This window comes from Grampus griseus, assembly GCF_964374135.1.
Source record: "Grampus griseus genome assembly, chromosome: 5".
In the NCBI taxonomy this organism is placed as follows: domain Eukaryota; kingdom Metazoa; phylum Chordata; class Mammalia; order Artiodactyla; family Delphinidae; genus Grampus; species Grampus griseus.
Window position 1 is genome coordinate 66,706,154 of NC_138998.1, and position 16,048 is coordinate 66,722,201.

The 16,048-nt window shown below is 42.4% G+C and overlaps 1 protein-coding gene across 1 annotated transcript in view; it reads left to right on the forward strand.

The window, feature by feature from the left end:
- Positions 1–1,481: 1,481 nt before the first annotated feature.
- Positions 1,482–16,048, forward strand: part of IL1RAP (interleukin 1 receptor accessory protein) — a gene marked incomplete at its 3' end in the record, with an annotated part of 124,327 nt that continues 109,760 nt past the window's right edge. Inside the window, exon 1 of the mRNA XM_082655107.1 lies at positions 1,482–1,601. The remainder of the gene's footprint in view (positions 1,602–16,048) is intronic.

Genomic DNA, 16,048 nt, shown 5'->3' on the forward strand with positions numbered 1-16,048 from the left:
CTGCGCCACCAGGGAAGCCCTAAAGAGCACTTTTACTTCTGCTTCATACAATAAACTTTTAAAATTTTATATTGTTTCCTTTTTGGCTTAATAACAATGTTGTGAGCATGTACTGTGTGCCAGGTAACCAGAGACAAATAATTTCTCAGGATTAATTTCCATAAGTGATATCAATAAATGAAACAACATGAACATTGCTACAGCTTCAATTATACTGCGATTTTCCCTTGGGGAGTTAAACCCTTTGAGGGCAGGGGCAGTGTGTGAGTTTTGCACTGCTGTCCATCTTTAGCTGGTACCTAGAGACTGGTACCTCCTACTTCCACCTACTAGTTCATGAGGACCTTTTCTTCTTTCCTGTCTTTCCCCCCCCCCCCCCCCGTCTCTTTAATTGCTTTCTTTGGATCTCAATTTCTTGGATAAATAAATAAATACGATTCAATTAGGTAACTCTAAGAGCAGAAGAAAAGTCATGGAGGTGGTGGAGTAAAGCATGTGTGAAGAGACAAGTCAACTTGGTAGATAGCTTTTGTTAGGGAGTCCCAGAAATGGGGAAAAGTGATGAAGGGCCTTGCCAGTCAGGAAGAAATCGTGATGGACTAGCGATAGAGAACAAGAGAAGATTCTTGAGCAAAGGAGTTGACAGTCATTGTAAAGCTTCTCAGGATGAGTATACAGACTACCATCTAGAGTGTTAGAGGGTGGCTGAGGGCTCTCTCAGAAATCTGGAGAAACGGGAGTGCATGAAAGGGAGTAATTCTTTTGAGATTGTTTGCTTCTATAATGATTATTTCATTCATTCACTCATTCAGTGCACATGTACTGAGTGCCTACTTTGTGACAGGCACCTTCCTAGGCACATTGGGTATACACCAGTGGAAAATACAGGTTCCGTTTGGCTGTCCTGAGCAGTAGTTTGTTCCCATGACTGTCATTTTTGTAGCGGAGCGGAGCGCCAGACCACCGAGATTGAGTCTGTTTCTTCCCGTCGCGCTCTGGGCTTGGCACACGATGGGGGCTCAAATCCTGCGGCCTGAATTGATTTATGGCCTTGGTGCAGCACGAGAGCTAAATACACAGAGCAGGAAAGAAAAGGCGATCTCGATTGTGAGACCAGGATGTTGCAATGAGCGCAAGTGTGAGTCTATGTGTATAGCCGGGGACGCATCTCCCCAGAGCGCCTGGCATGGTGCCAAGCTGCAGGACCCACGCTGTCCCTTCCTGCGCGCTCCAGCCGGCGGCCGAAGGGCCTAGCGCAGCCTCTTGCCGACCGCGGGCCTGGCGCCGCTCCTCCTCGCCGCGGGCGGGGCCGCTCTCGGTGCCGCCCCGCGGCCTCCGCTCTGGGAAGCGCTGGTGGCTGGCGAGGCGCCGGGTGGAGCGGGAGCCGCGCAGCGCCGGCCAATCGCGCAGCGGCAGGGGAGGAGCCCCAAAGGGGGAAAAAAGAAAGTGCGGCGGAAAGTAAGAGGCTCGTTGCTGGAAGACTGGCCGGATCCGGGTCCCCGGGACTCTGCTTTGGCCAAGCGCACCGAAAGACGCGGTGCTGGGCGATCCTGCACCCATCCCCGCCGCCTTCGCTGCTCCCGCTCTGCCTCCCAGGAAAGGTGAGTCTCGCGCGGTGATGAGAGCTCGGGGGATCACCGATCTAGAGAATCTCAAGGTGGAAGGATTCTTACGCATCGTCTCCTTCAATCCTATTTTACAGAAGGGCAAACTGAGGCACAGAGCAAGGCAGCGGCTGGGATAGATCACAGCTAAGTTAGTGCCGTGGGCAGGACTCGAACCCACTGTCCAGAGTCCCGTCTTCGCTTTGTAGGCATTTAAGTAACGCAGTTGTGTGAGTGCTGCGCGTCACTGCAGCCCTCTCCCAGCTCTTTAAGGGATGTACCCCGGTATACCCCCGGCCTTGGTCTCTCTGGAGTGCTGCTGTGAACGGTGAGGATAGAAGGGGGCAGTGTGTCCCAGCGTTGCCACTGGGTATCACGTCGTTTCCAGCTTGGACCTGTGACAGCCTGGGTAAAGGCTGCTTGCAGCCTCTCTTTCTCTTCCGCTGACCTGTTTTCTCAGAAAGATGCCCCGCCGAGGGTGTCCGTCAGACTCCTGGTAGAGTCCGTGGAGAGGTGAGGGACGTCCGGGCGTCAGTCACCTCGTTTGGTACAGTGCTCTCTCCAGCCCCAGGGGAAGCGGGGCCGGTCGTCCTGTGGGAAATAGGATGCTTCTCTTACAGGAATAGCTGACCTCACGGAGCCATAGCCCCCTGTCACTTCTAAGTCCTGGGAGGGAACAAGGAAGCTGAGTTAAAGAGAAAAATCACAAACACAAAAGCAAACTTCTGCCGTTTCCTTTAAGAACCAGTTCCCAGTCTGTCTTGCCTCCGCCCGCTGGTTGTGAAATTGTGAAACACCGCTAAGGTTAGCTACCAGCTGAGAAGAAGGATTTACCTGGCCTTCACTCCAGCTCTGCCACCTATTAGCCGTGTGAACTTGGGCAAGTTATCCAATCTTTCTGATACTCAGTTTTGTTTTGGTTTTTGTTTTTTTTCCAGCCATAAAATGGAGATTTTCACGGTCACAATGAGCCCTTAGGGCACTTGGGAGGATGAAACGGGATAATTCAAATAACATGGTTAGCACAGTGCCTGGCTTGGCACCTGTTCAGTTTGACATTGATGGCAACAATTATAAATGTTACTGCATAGTAACCTTGGAGACAGTGGGTTTTTAGGAAGCTGAATTTTCAGATAGAGTGACTTTTTTTTTTTTTTAATCTAGATGTTGTGTTTTTTTCTTCTTTGGAGTTTGAACAGCTCTTTTATAGTGTTTTCTGAACGCCCTCTACATGTGACTTTGATCGTAGATGCTTGACTTGGTGTATAAAAGGTTTCCCAGTGATGCCAATGCCCTGCTAGTTTTTAGGCCAAGCCTCAGGTCTGTGAAACTTTGATCTGAGGCATCCTTTACCGGCAAAGAGGGTCTTGAATTGGATGAGAGGTAGAAAGACAAGAGGAGAAGTTGCAAGTTTCATCTATGTCACAGACTGTTCTAAGCCTTTTATTCCCCCTGTGTCAGGTCAGACAAGCAGCTTTATATTTCTCAGCTAATATAGGCAAACAACAAGATCCCCGTGTGTTTCTTTTGGATTATACAGTGATGCTGCTAAATTCAGTCCCTTTTGGACACAAACTTACCTCATATAAACACAAATATCCACATGTGCCCTCACCAGGCTTCCTTTATTATTGGCATTATTGGTATTTTAAAGTGAAATAGTGTCCTTTACATACCCCCCACCTGGCTCATAACAATTGATTTTATTCTGATTGACTTCATACAGTTTTTACTATCATCTCCTGGCTATGCCATAAGTCCCTGAACTGAGCATGCAGTATTTATAGTTGGCTACCTGCTCCACAGTCCATCACATATGCCTGTGTTACTGATGTATGCAGAGCAGGGATGTGATACACCTTGAGGAAAGGAAAGAGTTTGGTGGTACCCTCTTAGGTAGCTCCCGCACCAGACATTTGCCGAGGATTGGATCGCTTGCTTCCGTCAGCCTGTTCCGTGTGCATGCATTGTGATGAGCTGGCCAGGATACATCTGAATGCGTGCCTGAGAGACTGGGGACTTGTAGGGAAAAGGAGAATGTTCAAAATAAGGTCAGAACAAGGGGATGGGAGATTGAAAGCTAATTCCTTTTAGTTCTGGTTTTTTAAAGAAAGGATACTCAGTTATACCCTTTCTCCTTATAGAGATTATTTGTTACCAAATATATATATATATATAAAACTTTAAAATTTCCACAGTGTATTCCATATATATTATCTTCCTTGTTACTTGCAGTAGCCTTGAGAGAAGGACATGGCAGACATATTAATAGTGGAAGGATAATATAATGATATGATAAAGTATGAAAAAAGCTGGTTTTGTCATCAAATTCAGATTTCAGCTCTAATTCCTATGTAGCTGGGTAATACTAAGCAATTTATTTCACCATTTAGAGTTTCTGTTTTATCCAATTCTAAAGTAAAAAAAAAATGCTTACCCCAAGGATGCGTGTGAGGATTAAATTAAGTAGAATAATGTAAAGTACATGTAGTGAGTAAGTGCTCATTAAATGATATTGCTTCTTAGTTGATCTCAGTTTATTGAGAAAACAATTGAATAAGAGTCAGAGAAATGAGAAATTGCCCAGGGTCACATGGTTCATAAGTTTCAGCCTTGGGAATACAGATCACAGCTTTTGACTTCTAGTTAAGGGCTTTTCCATCACACCCTGTCGTTTCTCCAATGAGATCTTTAACAATTTACTTCAGTTGTTGGGTTGACCTTATTTGTTTGGTGATTTCAGGGTATCCTTTTTGTCCCGAAGAGGATATTTCCTTGCTAAGAGAACTATAGCGGGACCAGCTCTCAGGAGAGGAAGTTTCAGGGTGATGCTCTCTAAGGCAGCCTGCCTACTCACATGTATTTGAAGTAATGTACCTTCAATTCCTAGGAGTAAGCGTACTATGAAGACATAAAGCTTAGAATTGTGTCATGTTTTTCTTCCTGTTCTGAGTGGTTTCTTGTTTCTGCCATCCTCGTGCTAATACACAGGCTGTTAAGATTGAGGAACGAATACCATGAGTGACCATACCATTTTTCTCTTCTTTTGCCAATTCCGAAGTCGGAAAGGATGGAATATAGTGAACAGTGTACAGAGGCAGCATTCGCAGGAAAGGCCACTGCTGGCTGGTGATGCTGATCATTGGTCTGGAGTTTCAATCCTCCCTGTGGAAACTGACGGCTGCAGGCTTATGTAGGAAAATGAACAGATCTGTTTCCGGCCCAGGCAATGGGGCCATTTATCAGTTGAGACTTCCCACAGGCCTTTAGGTTTCTTTGCTTTGCAGCAAGCAGACAGGCTTGCAAAGGCAGTTTGGGGAGAAACGCTGTGCTCCTTGAGTTTGGCCTTTGGAAGCATATGTTTGCTTTTGCCAAAAGGTAGGCAGTCAGCGGCATCTTACCTGGCACAGTTAGAAAAGCAGAATGTAGCTGGAGAAAATCAGAGGAAGAAGCAGAAGAAAAAAGTAAAGGTTATCTCCAATATACACACAGTTTCATTTGTTGCTCAACTTGGTCAGGCTTTTGCTGGTGACACAGATGTAGGATCTGTTGAGTCACTATTGTCTTGGCCGTGAAATATTAAAGAGAGCCACCTACTGTGCTCTTTGCTCATTTTGGAAATTGATCTGTGGGAGAAATAAAAACCCCAAAGAACAGGAAGGTTACAGAACATTTGGTATCTTATATTTTGGGGGATTAAACCAGGTTAGCTACTGATTTGCTCTTTTTTTTTTTTTCTCCTTTTTGAAAGTGAGAATGCATGGTTTGCACTGACGAGGTTGTTAGGAGACCTCCTTCTAGCCTGACCATGTTCTAGCCTAGCTCTAGCAGCTGTGGCAGTGTGGAGTCTTAGCGTCTGGAGGGTACCTCAGGCAAGTTATTATGTTGAGATGTGCCTCGGTCTCCTCAGCTGGGAAACAGGAACACTGATGCCTACCTAGAAGCTTGAGTCTCTTTCTCAGTGCCTTTTCCATAGGAGGCGTTTAATGAACATGAATTCTTTCTTCTGCCATGAGTTCTTTCAGTTTATTAGTCTGTTCAGTTGTGAAAATCAAAATTTAATAGCTGCCCTTTAGTGAACTCCATCATGGCTTGTACTGAGTGTTTTACGTCTTGTCATCTCATTCGGTCCTGGCAGTAATCCTGTGTATTCTTTGAGGCACCTGAGACTCAGAGAGGTTAAGTAGCAGGACCTTATCGCATAGCACAAAGCAAGCTCCAATGCTGAGACTCATCTCTGCATTTCATTTCAGAGCTAGGAAAGACCTGAAATTGTGCAGCCCCTGGACTAGAACTGAGGACCTGGATTAGGACCCATGACCCACCCATCCCCATCCTGTCTTTCTGATCCTGGTATTATCTTGCCTGTGCCTGGGAAGTCGCTTTACCTTTGGGCCTAAAGTATGAGACAGCTGGTCTAGTTCATCTCTAAGGCTCTTAGGCTGCAATACGTTGTTATATTTTTTTTAAGATTCCTTTCAACTCTGAAATTCTATTGCCACATCTCTTTGTAAAAGTCAAGGCTAAAGATTGAAAGGGGAATAAAGAGAAAATACCCTGCTTGTATTATGCCAAGAAATCTATTTTCTGGTTAAACAGAGGAGGGCGAGGGAAATCAGTATTCATTGGTGCATGTATTTCTGTCATTTCATTTAAGCATAAAAATAACTCTCAGGTCCATATTATTGTCTACCTTTTACAGATGAAAGAACTGAGGTTCTGAGAGACTTAGAGAATTGCCCACAGTTATCCAATTAGTGAGAATTAGAATGTGCGTGCCCGAGCACAAAGCTCTTCGGTCTACTATCCCATGTTTACTAGACAGCGCAGCATAAGAGCTCAGGACTCGTATAACTAGATCCATAAATGTCCCCTCCCTGTGTCCTCACGCCGCCTCAGGTGCCATCTCCTTTTCCCTGCTTTCCTTCCCAAACCTACTACTCCAATCCCTTCTTGATTCTTCCCAGTTTTGGAGAACCCTTTATATGCTTGTAACATATTCTTTCTCTCTCTATTATAGTTAAAAAAAAATTTTTTTACGTTTCTTTTTTAACCGTGGGCCAGTAATTTGTCCCTTTGTCTTCTTGTCCAAGTCCCTGATTAGCACCCAAGCAGCTGAGGGCATGGTTTATCCTGCCCCATGCCTAGCACAGTGCCCTGTACCCAAAAGGTTGAGTTAAATAGATGATGGATTCATGCTGTGTCAGGTATGCCCAGCATTGGCTTTCTAGTTTTCTCATACTTTATCATATCATTAATTATTTCAAAGGCCATCTCTACAGACTAATAAAGTAACTTTATTTTATTTTTTTTTAATTTTGTGGTCACAAAATCAGACAAATGATAAGGAGTCACAGACTCTAATAAGATTGAACATCACTGGCTCAATCATGGAAAAAGACATTTTTATCCCAATAATACAGGACATTTTGCAGCAAGCACAATGAAGGATGACACTGAAGTTCATGCTTGCATATACTGACAGCAAGGCCAGTGTCAAGTGTCCTAAATAAATTACCTGAAAGAAAGTAGGAAGTTTCCAGGGAAGTGGGCAGCTGCAGTGAGCTTTGATCTCACTTTCTAAAAGCAGTGAAGAATTCATACCAGTCCAGCTATTATTTGATATAATTGGACATGAGGGCAGGTGACCTTTTATGTCTAGTTTATATGTAGGAGATGCCTGTAGTTTCTTCCTGTCTGACACATAAGTCCTTATGATGACACTGGCTTCCTCTTTTCCCAATCAGTGCTAAAGGCAACAGAAAAGAGAACCCGTCATTTCTGAAAATGTTCTTTTCATAGATAACATAGTTCCTTACGCCAGTTATGGTTAGATGCTATGGTGACCTAAAATTGTGGTTGTGTAACATCATGGGCTTTAGCATCAGACCACCTTCCCTGGATTTGACCTTAGACAAGTTATTTCGTCTATCCCTACTTTATTCTTATCATCTGTAAAAAGGGGATAATAGAACCCATTTCATCCAGCTTTTGGTAGGTGTCAGTCAGGTGCCAAAACATTTGGTAAGAGCCTGGTACATGGGGATTTTAACCTTCATTATGATTAACAACTACAGAGATATTCAACTGCATGCCCAAATCAATATTGGATTAGAAAGTAGAAGACCTAGATTCAAATTAACAGTTTTTTTTAATAGAATCTTAAGCCCTGAAAATGCTTGTTATTATATACGCACATGCATGCAAGTATTTTTTTCTTACAATAATCTGAGGTAATCAAAGTAATTGTTCTCAACACCATTCTACATCCCGAGTCTGAGAGGCTAAATATTTTCTAAGGTCACACAGCCAGCAAATAGTGGAGTTGGGACTTCTAGATTAGATTTCTAGACTAGATTTCTAGACTAGATTTCTAGACTAGATTTCTAGACTAGACTAGATTTCTAACTCCAAGGTTATGCTTTTTCCCCCTCAATCATTCAGTGCAACAGCCCTGATACTGGTTAGTGGCTTTTCCTTCTCTAAGAGTCCTTTTTCTAACCTCCAGAGTGAGGAACTTGGACAAGGTCCTCTCTAAGGCATGTTGTTCTATGAATCTGTGCCTGGAAGGTAATGACTTAGGAGACACCATGAAAAGCTAAGAGTAGATCCATACTCTTAGTTCCACAGAGGCATCCGCATGTCAGGCATGTGGAGCATCATCAGATCCAGATACCCGGCAGCCTCCTTGGCCTCAATGAGAATCACAAGTGACCACTGCGTTAAGAGTCACATCCATAAAGACACTTTCTATGTCCTTAAGGATGTGATTCTGCTACATTCCCACAACCTGCAAACTGTTTTCTCCCTCTGGATCCAGGTTTGGGGGTGTGAGGAGTACACAGACACCTGGGTTAGGCACAGTGACATTTTTTGTTTGGGAAATAAAAAGAGAGCTTTTTTAAAAAAATATAAAGCAAGCTCTCTATCACCATTAATTACCATAATCTTCTGCAAAGCAGTAAAGGGATAAAATATTTAGCTTTAATTTGGACTGTAACATTATGAGTGCACATTTTCTACTTTCTTCTTTTGAGCTAATTTAGTGCACATGGAAGAAGCTAGACTCTCATAGAAATAGATATAGGTGGTTTTTCCACTTAAAGAAATGATGGACACTTGAGAACGATAATACACACTCAATAGCTCTTTTCTGGAAGATTAAACTTCAGTTTTCCAATTACATTGTGAGACAGTAGCAGGGTTTGGGGGTTGAATGGATAAAGTGGGTGGTGAAAAGTTGGCTGGCTTTGAAGTCAGAGTTGGGTTTGAATCCTAGGTACTGCTTGCTTAGCCTGTCCAGACTTAGTTTCCTTTTCTGTAAAATGGTAATAAGCCTGCTCTTGCTATCTCCTGGTTAGCTAGACCTCAATATCTATATCTATTCCCATCTCCACTCCTGCCATTCCTGATCTCACTTACCCTGCTCAACTTTTTCTCTTGTCCATAGCGGTTGTCACCTTATCAGCTTCCACATACTACTTAATTAATTTGTTTAGCCTGTCAACTGTTTAGTTTAGCCCCACTAGAGTGTCAAATCTACAAGGGCAGGGACCTTTGTTTTCCTCACTGCTGTATCCTGGGTGCCTAAAATAGTGTCTTAGCAAATAGTATCTGCCTAAATGATGCAAATAGCATCATGAGTAAATGATGAATAAATAAAAGTATAGATGTTAGTATTATTTATCCTCAATGAGTAGAAAAAAATAGATAAGGAAATGAATTATATAGATATATAATAATGAAATAAAAAATTTGTTATATATACACACACATATATATATATATATATACACTTATACACATATACATATATATATGTGGGCATATATATTTAGAATATTGACCATATATTTAGAATATTGAAGTATAAATTTATGTGTATGCATATGTATGTGTGTAGATGTAAGTGTGTACATACATTTAGAAGTTATCCAAAATTGCCTCGGGAGGCAGAGGTGTTAAGGTAATTCCTTGCTGTTAGCATTACTAAGAATAGTTTGGGAGAGATATCCAAAAAAAAAAAATATATATATATATATATGTGTGTGAACGGACAACAAACAAATAAACAGAAGACATACAAGTGATTTCAGGGTAAGAAATAAGGGGCTGAGATTAAAACAGTGACAACAGCAACAGTGTTGGAGGGCTGTGGAGGAGAGGCAATTTTAAATAGGGTAGTCAGGGATGACACCTCTGAGAAGGTGATGTCTGAGCTAAGAAAAAAAAAAGCCTGAGAAGGAGCCAGGGTCGATCTGTTCATGGTTGAGGTGGCAGGGCCTGGTAAGAGGGAGAGAAGGGCTGGAACTGAGGTTCTAAGATAAGCAGGGGCTAGATCAGGCTGACCTTACAAGCCAAGGTAAGGAGTTTGGATTTTATGCAAAATGTAGCAGGAAGTCACTGAAAGGACTAAAGTAGAATGATGACCAGGTCTGACATATTTGGAACCTCAAACAGAGAGTGAAGGAGAATGGAAGAATTCATTTCTAAGATGAAGAGGTAAACTGTGCTGACCTCATGTAGGTTCCTAAGGACAAATGAGAAGACAGTTCAGTCTCATTGATCTGTCATTCATGGCCTTTCTTTCCCATTAGAATGTCCAACAAAACAACAGATAAAAGCAGGCTAAATAGGCAAAATCAGATTCCTTTTCCTTTTCTCAAATGGTATCATGATTTTTTCCGAATGCACTAAGTAATAGATGGATATGTTAAGTGCTGTTGATCAATTCAATTCAGCTGGAAATTTTACAGTTCTTGTGTAGGTGTTTTATGTAATCAGTCCCTCAAAACACTGGACCTAGAGCTATTTCTTTATGAGATTTTAGGTACCAGTTTCTGAAATCTGCCGTCCTGAAGAGTGAGTGTGTGAAAGGCAAATTTAATTCCATATTAGATCAATTTCTTCTTTCTGGCTCTAAAAGTCTAAAAGGCGCCTAACTCTTCTCTCAAGAGGTAGAACTCCTCCATGAAGTCTTTACTGACACACATGCATATGCAGGCTCGTACATGGCTCGTAATAATATAAGCTTTACAAATATTAGCTTATCAAAATCTCAGAATAAATTTAAGAGAGGCAGGTACTATTATAATCACCATTTTACAGAAGAGAAAACTGAGCCCAAGCTCACAGACTTAGTTGACAGTAGAGTCAGTATTTGAACTTGGGCAAGCTTAACCACTATACCATACTGCCCTGTGATTGTAAGAAGTGACCCTGAATATTTTATTTATCTCTACTAGTCCCACTTCACGGTGCCTCCTGTGAAGGAATAGCTCAATAAATGTATTGAATCAGTGAATGAATGCGTGACCTTTTAAATTGCATTATTTCATTAGCATATAGTAGTAAACGTGTGGGTTTTAGACTGAGATAACCTGGGCAGGGTAATGCTACTTACTACCCCTGGGCTATAGTAAAATTACTTCACATCTCTAAACCTGTTTCCTCGTTTGTGTTATTGGCATAAGGATATAGAACTGTTTTAGGATTAAATATGTTTATAGAGTACTTAGCAGAGTGCCTGCAATTTAATTAGTGCTCAGTCCACTTAAGCTATTTTTATTTTTTGAACTAAAACAACCTCCCCAAACATGCTTACACTTACATACTCCTTAGTTTTTCAGTTGTGCTAGTTTTATTCACTTCCTTTAAAAATCAAAGCCAAAAATCCAATCATATAATCAGTGATGTTAATTTTGTTCCAGGATCCATCCTGGTACCTTGCCCTCAGCATGGCACTCCTGGGGAACTGCATGGGGGCAAAGGTGCTGTAGGACCGCCCTGTTTCTCTACTCCAAACATCCCTGCAGGCAGCACTGCCCATCCTTCTCCCCAGCCAAAGCTGGCTTGCTGAAAAATTATTTTATATTCTGGTGGTGGCCCCAGAGCATTCTGGGTGACAAAGAAAAAACAGCCGAAGACTCAAATTTTGTCCCAGATAACACTTAAGGCTAATTTACACAGCTTGCCGCACGTCTAGGACCCCTTCTAATCATAATCACTGATATTGATCCAGTGCTTCTTGTGTGCTAGGACCTGTGCTGAGTGCTTTATTTTCATTATCTCATTCAATCCTATTTCTAACCTATGTGAATTAAACCAGGGGGAAAATTTAGAAAGTGCCACAGTTGCCTCCTTGTGTGTATTGGGGGCTGTGATGATGAAAACAAGTATTTCTTATGTGTGTTTTTCTCCAGATTTTTCTTCCAAAGCAAACTGTACAGGGTTGTAACACCTGTAGAGTCTCCAGGGACCTTCCCTGCCGGGAAGAGATGCTTGGCAGAGAAATGAGGCAAAGGCTGTGTGGGGAAGGCAAGCAGCTTCATTCTAGTTGACAGTTTATTTTGCCCTGGAAGAAGCTGGCAACTATGAACTCAGTCCTATTTTGTTGGCTGCATTTACTTGCTTTTTTGTAAGAAACCAATGTGGTGCTGATTTACAATGACTGCTATTTATTTATTTAGTTTTTTGCTTTATGAGATATTCAAAAGGTGTAATTTTTATTGTCCCACTTCTCCCAAGTTTGATGATTTCCTTGGAGGAAAAGTACACACACACACACACACACACACACACATGAGAACAGTGCCTTAATCATAGTTGACTCTCACTACTTATTTGTTGAATAAATGCATAATAAAAAATAAAAATCCTCTTTTTTTCTGAGAATGGGAGCTACTATGGGATTCTTTAATGGTGACATTTCAATATGTAACTTTCTTTTAAATGTTTTGTTTAAAAAATTAGTTTCAGAGGGAGATTATTCTAAAATATGTAGCATTACTAAATGTTGGTGACTCAGGACAGTTTATTGGAATGGGCTGTAATTCCTTTAGAATTTATTAAGATGAGATCATTTACCTATATACTAAATGGCCCCAAACTGGTATACTTTAAATTTGTGTAATCGGATTTTCATAAATTTTCTGTCTGCTTTCTCTTTCATTGTCTGCTATTACGTCTTGCTTTCAGCATGTCTTGCTCTAGCAGTTATCTATTCTCCATACAATTAGCTGTTTTTGCTCTATTGTGGACTATGGAGCCGGCTAACGAGTTTTATTAGAACCATGTATAAGATAATAAAAAGCATTGGATTCGGATTGGAGAGGCTCTTCTCCAAGGGAAGAGAGTGGAAAACTAAAGTGGCTCTAGAAATAGTCTCCGTATAAGTGAGGCTACACCATACACAGTAGCATTGGGTTTTCCTTACCTGTGTTATTAAAAAGGGAGCAGTTGCATGGATAATTCATTTACTCTTTTGGACACTAAATATTTTTTGAGATCCTTCTGTAGTTAAGACACTGGTGAGATTTGGAGATTAAAATGCAATCACGCTAACACAACTCCAGAAGAATAAGAATTTATAGATCATTGTGAAAAATAAGATGCACCAGAGGTTGTAATACAACTTATATAATATTTGGATTAGTCTAAGAGTATATGACAGAACTTTTAAAAGATATGTGGTAAAATATTTTGACGTTTCAAAGGAAGAGGCAACTGTGTCACTCAGGAAGGGGTTTATGAGGAAGTGGTATTTGAAGTAAATCTTGAAATGATGGACAGGCAGGTTTTGGACATAGATTGGTGGGGAGGAGTGACGTATGAGCTAGGGTCCGACCAGGGAAGCAGAAATGATATGGATGAATGAAATGGAATGTGGAATTTATCGTAGGGATTAGTCTTACAATTGTGGGAGAAGGTGGGCAAAGAAAACCCCAAAAGGGGCAGTTGGGAGTCACTAAGTACCCTGAGAAGGAGCCAGTGAGGAAGTCTGTTGCCCCTGCCTGTGTTAGGCGGGCAGTCAGGAAGAAAAGCTGGAAGTGGTGGGGCTTCCCTGGTGGCGCAGTGGCTGAGAGTCCTCCTGCCGATGCAGGGGACACGGGTTCGTGCCCCGGTCTGGGAAGATCTCACATGCCGCGGAGCGGCTGGGCCCGTGAGCCATGGCCGCTGGGCCTGCGTGTCCGGAGCCTGTGCTCCGCAACGGGAGAGGCCGCAACAGTGAGAGGCCCGCGTACCGCAAAAAAAAAAAAAAAAAAAAAAGAAATGCTGGAAGTGAAATGCAAGAGGTCAACCTGGGGCCAAACTGCAGCCCTTAACTATCTCTGTCTGGATCTAACCATACTGTATGGGTGGCCTGAAGAAGGAGCCGGTGCTCTTAGCCATGGAGCTTCATACTTACCTGGCTTTGGGCATGAAGAAGTTGAAGGAGGGGATCTAGCAGGAGCTGAAGGAGCCGTGGGCCTGGCTGCTGCCCCCACCTAGGAGGTGAGCCATCAGATCAGCAATAAGGTGCATGAGCTGCAACAGCACCCAGGTGCCTAGACAGACCCTCCCAAAGCAGTTGCTACTGCTTCACTTCTTCCCTCCAGATCTCACGCACATTTCCCTGTGGTCAACCCTAACTTAGAACAATGCAGAGAAGGGGACTCTGGAAAACATAATTCCAGTTGAACTAAATTGACACAGTTAAAAACCACAAGTGATACGACAGATAAAGGGAACGGGGTGAAAACATAAAGGGAAGGAGGGAATCGGGTGTCTTGCTGGGGCAGAGCCCAGTTTGACCAGGAGATGGTATATGAGCACTGGGGTCATTGAAGATCAGACTTTAAAAAGGTGAGCAGAGGCTGTATTTTAAGGACTTTACATACTCTGTTGAGCAATTTGTGTTCAGTCCTGTAAGACAGGGAGAAGCACTGAATATTCTTGAGCAAGGGAAGGGTGTAATCAGACCTGTGTTTTAGACAGGTCTGGCAATGCAAAGCATTGGAGCTTCGAAAGGGAATAGGTGGGGCAATTAATGAGCATTATAATAATCCAAGGAAGAAAATTTGCATTCCCAGAGCTCTTTTCTATTCTCACGAGGGAGGTGACTCAGAGTCATCATAAGAGGTTGTTCAGGACCATCCTGGGAATAAAAAATATTTGTGTACATTGCAAGCCAAGCTGATTTGATCTAGGGCTAATATTGTCAGCTATAATATCCTCATGGCATACCTAGATCACTGTTCTTTAAAATCCCCTGATGCTTCTGCCTGTGGTATGTGAAGAGGAAGAGAAAGTGTATATGTAATTGGAACACTGACTGAAATGAAATTGGCTTATGAACCACGTCAGTATCATTTTGAGAGGAAAATCCTATAAAATAAATATTACCTAGTAAATTTCACTTAGTAATAAATACATTTCACTTAGTAAAATAATGCTTTTTGGTTTTACTGAGTGGTAATAGGAGTGTCCCCATATGTCGGTCCAGTGCCTAACAATCTGCAAATTACTCGCATGTCCATTATCGCATTTGATTTGACAACAACTCTGCAAGGTCAGTTTGGTCTGAATTAGTATAAGTGAGAAAACTGAAGTTCAGATGTGATAGCCATCAAGCGACCACTTAGCCCCTGATGACTCAAGAGCGCTTACTGCAGTTCCATAGATTCATTCAGTGGACACCTTTCTATCACTCATCCCTTCATTTCACTCAATACACCACTGCCTGATAATTTTCTTGGGACACATCTCTGGTTCTGCTGTGTCCTATTCTAAATCTGTCCTTAGTTTTTGGACTTCATTACCTTTAAGGTCTGTTCCCACCCAGAGAGCAGGCCCCTTGTAACCCAGGTGTTACAGTTCCAGCTGTCTGATTCCTCACCCTCCTGCAGGATTTTTCCTGCCTTCCCTCAAAGTGCAGAACACCAAACACAGGGCAAAGAGGAAAGTCTTCTTTACAGGAGCATACCTGAGCAGGTACATTAGCATCCCCGGGAGATCCACACGATCTTTGAATTAGACCATTCCATAAGTCTTCCCTGACAGTGCTTCCAAGCACATACTCCTGAATGTTGGAAAATCATACCTCCTGGCTTTCTACTTGTCAAAAGGCAAGTAGCTCAAAAAGCAAGCAGCTCACTCACTTGTCTTACCTATTCAAAACACCCTTATACCCAGTGCTGTATCGCTGAGATTTCAACAGTGAACAGCAAGTGAATAAGAAAGCTATAACCTCCAGTCAATGCACCCCTGAAGTGTTTTGTCCACTTAGGGGGTCCCTATGGCATAGCAAGTTAGGGTGACAACTTCAGGTGCTATACTTTGGGACGTCTAGAACTGTTGCTGTTATTAATGTAGAGACGCGGCTCAGGAGAGCAGGAAGGGGCATACAGGAATCAAGCTTTCTAGCTGCCATTAAAAGGAGTACCTTTTTTTTTCTTTTAACATCTTTAATGGAGTATAATTGCTTTACAGTGGTGTGTTGGTTTCTGCTGTATAACAAAGTGAATCAGCTACACATATACATATATCCCCATATCTCTTCCCTCTTGTGTCTCCCTCCCACCCTCCCTATCCCACCCCTCTAGGTGGTCACAAAGCACCGAGCTGATCTCCCTGTGCTATGCGGCTGCTTCCCACTAGCTATCTATTTTACATTTGGTAGTGTA